Here is a 5,868-nt window from a genome sequence, read left to right on the forward strand (position 1 = left end):
TGTCAAACTGTTTTTTTTTTAATATATAATGGTAGGTTTGGGAATCACTAATTACATAAGTCGCGCAGTAATCAGGTTTAATGTTCAAAGTGCCGTTATGCATGATGTCATGTCAGATTGCAGCATTTCACATGTGACGTCACCTTACTTCGACTGCAAAAAGGACAAAATCCGACTGCAACGGACAGTTAAGACTGTGGAAAAAAAGTCATTGGTACTGCCCAACCCACTCTCGAGGACTTGCAAGAACCAAGACAAGGAAACTGAAAATTCTACTGGACCCCGCACACCCTGTCCACCACCTCTTCCAGCTACTCTCTTCAGGTAAGCGCTAAGGAACCCTCCGCACCAAAACCAGCAGACATGCAAACAGTTTCATCCCTTCCGCCATTAACTCCCTAAAGCGTGACTCAAATCTGTAGTGGCTCCTGTGGGACAGTATTACTGCAGTAGCTCCAGCTCTCTACATACTTGAACAACAAGCACCAGACACTTTAAAAGCGCTCAAGGACTTTCTGGATAATTGCACACCTAAAGTTGTACTACAATAACCTTGAGGAGCATCCCGGGTTTGGCGTTATGTGTTGCCTTGCACTGTGCCACATGGAAACCACAGCAAGTGCAAGCGGGTGGAGGCCCGATTGTTTCCTGAAACCAGTTTTCCGGATCATGACTGATGTCGTATTCTCCTTACAAATGTATCCATCATTAAGTCATATATTCGCATTCAGTACAATTAAAGTGTCACATGCTAAAGTAGAAGCAGAACCTATTCGGCTCAAATTAATGGAGAAAAATTGACCGAAGCGCTCACCCAGTGAGGGGCGGGAGGGTCAATTGAGTGGGTTACGGGTGGGGTTTCTCACCGAGGGAATCACATTTCCCAACTCTGCGGGCCTGAAGACTCTGCTCCGAACTGAGAGAGCTTTTGTCCTGCCGAGAGGGAGAGAGGGAGCTGGGAGACAGGCGGGGAGAGCACAAATTTAGCCACCATTTCCTCGCATACATGCACTTGGATTTGTCTCCTGGATTTCTAAATCCCTTCCTTCGAAAATGCTGCAAAGGTAAGACACAATTTTGCTAGCATGGATTCATCCAAATTAAGCGAGCAGCATCACGATTACGTCACCCATTTCTTCTCAAAGCCCCTCAGTCATACATGAGTGCACCTTTGGCAAGCTCGTCATTCAAACGAACATTTCTCATCATATAGTCAATGCGGCTCCCTCGTCGAACAAATTTCAAAAACGCGTTTTTCTTTTCAATCAACTCTCAACTTGATAACAAACTGGAGGTAATTGCTGATGTGTCTCCTCAGGTGGCCTCTCGTTTTGCATCTCGTCCTCCTGTGCTGTCGTACTGCAGCTTCGCAGCTCCTGGAAGGTAACGTTCATGCTGCCGCTGATGCTCTTCGTTCATTTCGGTCTTGTGGATGTCGTTATTATCGACCAGTGGTGCCCAACCAGTGGATCGCGATCGATCGGTCGCCCGCGGACGGGTCCCAAGTCAATCGCGACGAGTGTAGAGTGGAAAAGAAACACAAATTGGGTGTTATTCATCTTTGATTTTTTTGTGTTGGTGTGCCCTGCACCCTAAGCATCATATAATCACATCACTTTCACCAAAAAGTATTAAAAAAAATTAAATTAAAAAAGCAGGTGACCTTTAACCGTGACCTACATCACCGGATGTTGTTAGCGGTAAGCAGAATTGCAGCTTGCGATCAGAGTTGTTGCGATATGTGTGTTTTTGGTTTTGTTTCCATTCTCATTCAAAGCTGGTTTCATTTCGCAATTCACCAATGGCACTGGCAAAGAATGACAATCTGGAGAAACTGGAGAAGCATTTTTAAACCGTACACGTGAGCTACGATAGTTAAGACGCTGCTGCAAAAGTGCGTCCCGTGCTTCCGCGTCAGGTCCCCACGAAGGTTGGCAGTCATTCCCTTTCCACAAACTCTCGTATCCGCTTGATTTTTCTGTTTCTGTTTTCCACTCGCTGACTCGTTCACCTCAATTAGCACTTGGCTGACTCGCTTTGAAGGGGATTCGACTTGTAGCCAGTCTACGTGATTTATTCGTTACTTCTGCAGTTGCATTTGTAATCCAACTGATATTTTGGTGAATTACGGCACAGCACCTGCGTTCTACGTTTTTAATTCATGTTAAGCAGTTGAAAACATTGCATCACTTTTTCCAGACCGACGATTGCCGTCCTCCTTCGTGAACAGTTTTTTTAACAGAACGCCCGCCGTCTACTTTTCAACCAGTTTCCACCCTTGACATCATTCGTTACCAGCTCCAACTTGGTTTCTGAACACCGCACGGTCACGTATGAGATGAGATGAGAGAGGCTGCGCCCGCAATGCTGAAAGTATCTGAGTATTAGCATCGGAGTAACTCAGGGCGGACTCGAGAATGTGATCATTGAGCAACATTGACTTTGATTGGAACACAGTTGTGCGCCATGAAACAAGTGTACAAGGCAATGGTCATTACGCCCAACCGTGTGAGATTTCAAGGGGAACACATATTCGCTCGGAAACTTGAACGCCTCAAGGCTGGACTTGGAAAAGAGCCTTTTCCATGATGGGATGTGACAAAGCAGAACCTTAACTCCCACCGTTGTGAAATTTGTATTATTAAAAAAAAAAAAAAACCTTCAGATGTACAGTAGTAGAAAAGGAAAAGGGTTTTGACCACAGCTGCTTGAAAGGTTGGTTGCTGAATGTTTTTCATTCAATCCCAAAAGTGAGTCGCGCATGTTTGTATCTGCATTTCCATGGTTACTTTTGAAAAGTTAACCGTGAATCGTTGTCATTGTGTGTCACACAAGCTCCGCTTCGGGGCAGAATGGCTACAAAGAATGTCGCTCTACTAATTGAAGGACTTTGTGTAGAATCTGCATGTAATTATGCAGTGTCAAGTTTTGATGCGTCCCTGTCATTTTTACATGAACCTCACCATTGTGTGCACTGTATGGCTGCTTAATAGAAGCAAATGTTTTCGTAAAATAGATTTCTGGCATGAAAGTAGTCTAACACTGTCAATGAAATGCATGTAAAAAGACTGCTTCATCCTTCCATTCTCAAAGGAAAATCTTCGAACACCCTTGACGGAAGTGTGACGGTTACGTAAGAGCGGGGCGGAAGTGCCGGACGGCTTGCTCACAAACAGAAATGGGCAGATGACAAAAGACTCCTAATAATGTGGTCTGGTTGTGCATATCTGTTGCTGGTTTCACGCACCTCATGCTTTCATGAAAAAGACCGAACGAGGAGTGGGGGGCAAATCAACAATATTGGTTTCCCAAAATTCTGTCCATTCCAACGCTGACAATTTAGCGGATCGTCTTGGAGAATAACTTAACGATGGGGAAACAAAGAAAATGATATGGGCCAAGCGGATCAGCCGGCCTCCGGTGTCTGTTTCCGAAACTGCCAGAATATGAAACAGTTGAGTGTAGATGGAGCATTTGAATCGGCCCCCGCGACCGTTTCAACGCGCTGTCAGGATCTCTCAACAATGGGGAGCGTTGTCAAGTGAGCACACTGCGGATGGGTCTCTGCCAGTGACACTCTGCGGCAAATATGAGATAATATTTTCCTGTGACATTTTTTTCTGAAGGTTGTCTTTCATTCCACACAATAAATGTCTGTCACCAAGCAGATTGCTGGGCTTTCTTCATCGCCACGAGCCAAGGTCAAAACGCTCCCCGGCTCGACTCTTTGTGCTCTTCAGGGGGGTGAGATTTGGGTGACGGCAAGGATGCCGGGCGATTTGCGAAGCGGCATGTGGTCAACGTCCGAGACAGGCCGTGTCACGGAAACGAGCCCTCTGCAGATGGTCACCTCTGATCTCCAAAGTCCAAACAGCGCATTCCTTTATCCGCAGTATGCTGTGTAGGCCCAACTCAGAGCCTGATGCTGACAAAGCAAAGGAGGACCGGTACGTGTCCCAAACAAGATGTTCATCTCAACCGAGACTGTTGTCTTTGTGGCCCGTCGCTCAGGCTGCCGGGAAGCGATGAAAACCTGAAATGTATCCCGAAATGAGTCTTTGAGCTGCTCCCTTCTAACGCCAGCTTTTGCTTTCAGGATTTGTTTGGAGTATGGGTTCCAAAGGCACCCGCCGTCATAATGGATTAAAATTCTTTGATCGGTCTGAATTCTGTCGATGTTGTCAAATTGATTGTTGATGAATCACGCCGGGTCTCATTGAGCGTTTGAGGCAAAATGGCGTCCCGTGCTCACTTTGTCAGTGTCAGTTTTCATAATTTGTCTGGCACATTTATTGTGGCGGGCAGAAAGTCACTGTGCCTCCGGATGATGCAAGCAAGATGGTGATATATTTAAATCAACAGAGTTAATGAAAAGCCGGTGAGAAGAGATAATGCGTGTTTCTAGAAAGATGTTGCAGATGTTCCAGAGGCAGAGTTCCACCAAGTTAACCAGAAAGCCATCCGTGGATGATTCCAAACTTACGCTGATTGTTTTGTGGTGTGATGGACAGGTCACTGTGAGCTTGTAGCCAGCGAGTGTTTGAAGGACTTTCTAAAAGTGGTTTAAGTCATTCAGTAAAACCAAAAATGGTTGTAGACATGCCTGGTGCCAGTTTTAGTTGTTTCTATTTAATGCGTACCCCGACTCCTTTCTCCACGCGATGAGATGATTTCTTCTAAATCTGGACGGTCTGTCCGGACTGGGCTTTCCAAAAAGAGCTGTTCCTCCTTTCCTGACTGAACATGGCCTAGAAATATGAAATGAAAACACATCGTAGGGGGAGTGAGAAAGTGAGAGGAAGCTGGGGGAAGTGCATGAGAAAAAGTTTCAACACTAGCGTCATTGATTAGTGGCTACAGTGTGTGTGTGTGTGTGTGTGTGTGTGTGTGTGTAGTGTAGAAGTGACAGAGAGAAAGAGAGAGAGTGTGAGGTGTCCCATTACCTGAGAACAGAACCTCTCTGTTTGACCTTTGCACCCGTCCTCCCATGTTTCTGCATTGTTTGACGTATTTTTGACTCTTTTCAGTGACAGCAGCTGTCACGTCTGCCTCACAGGTCAGACGTTTGTGGTTCGAATCTCGGCTTTGGCCTTCCTGTGTAGGCTTTGCGGTCTTCCTCCCACAATACTTACAACATACGTGTTACATGCTAGGTTCACCGAAGCCTTTGGATTGTCCATTGGTGGGAATGTGGGTTGCCATTCTATATGCGCCTTGCTCTTTACTGGCGACCCGTTCAGGACGTTGTGCGCCTCTCTCCCACATTCATGCACGATAGGCTCCAGCTCACCAATGACCCATATGCAGACAAGCAGTTGAAAAAAAAAAGGATGCCTAGACGGATGCTCTCCTGGTCGACACTATTCAGGAAGTTAGTTGAGCTGTGTTATTATTTACGTTTTTTTTATAACAGTGCCATAAAACGCCTCCTACTGTCATAGAGTCGACAGTAACGTCAGAAATTATTTACCTTTGAACAAAACTGTAGGTATGTATCCCTCTCTTCAAACAGCATATTTAAGGCAAATTTAAAAAAAAAAAAGATCTATGACAAATCGAAGCAACGATATAACCCAAAATGGACTACAATACTCTATACGTATGTATACACAGGTTGGTCCTGTATTTAGTATGTCATAGTCTAATACTGTATCACGTCATTGAGCTTTTGCTTGCACTGTTTTCGGTGAACGCGAGAGGCTGACAAAATGTCCGTTTTGTTCTGGTTGCGTTCTCGTGTGCAACACGATCCAGCAGAGGTCGCCATCAACCTTTTGGAAAGTGTCAAAACCTACTTCTAAATTGCCATTTTGATACACACTTCTGACATTTTGAAAATTACATTACGTTTAGCAAGATTATTACTGT

Source organism: Hippocampus comes, unplaced genomic scaffold (genome assembly GCF_001891065.2).
Source record: "Hippocampus comes isolate QL1 unplaced genomic scaffold, H_comes_QL1_v1.1 scaffold117, whole genome shotgun sequence".
Lineage (NCBI taxonomy): Eukaryota > Metazoa > Chordata > Actinopteri > Syngnathiformes > Syngnathidae > Hippocampus > Hippocampus comes.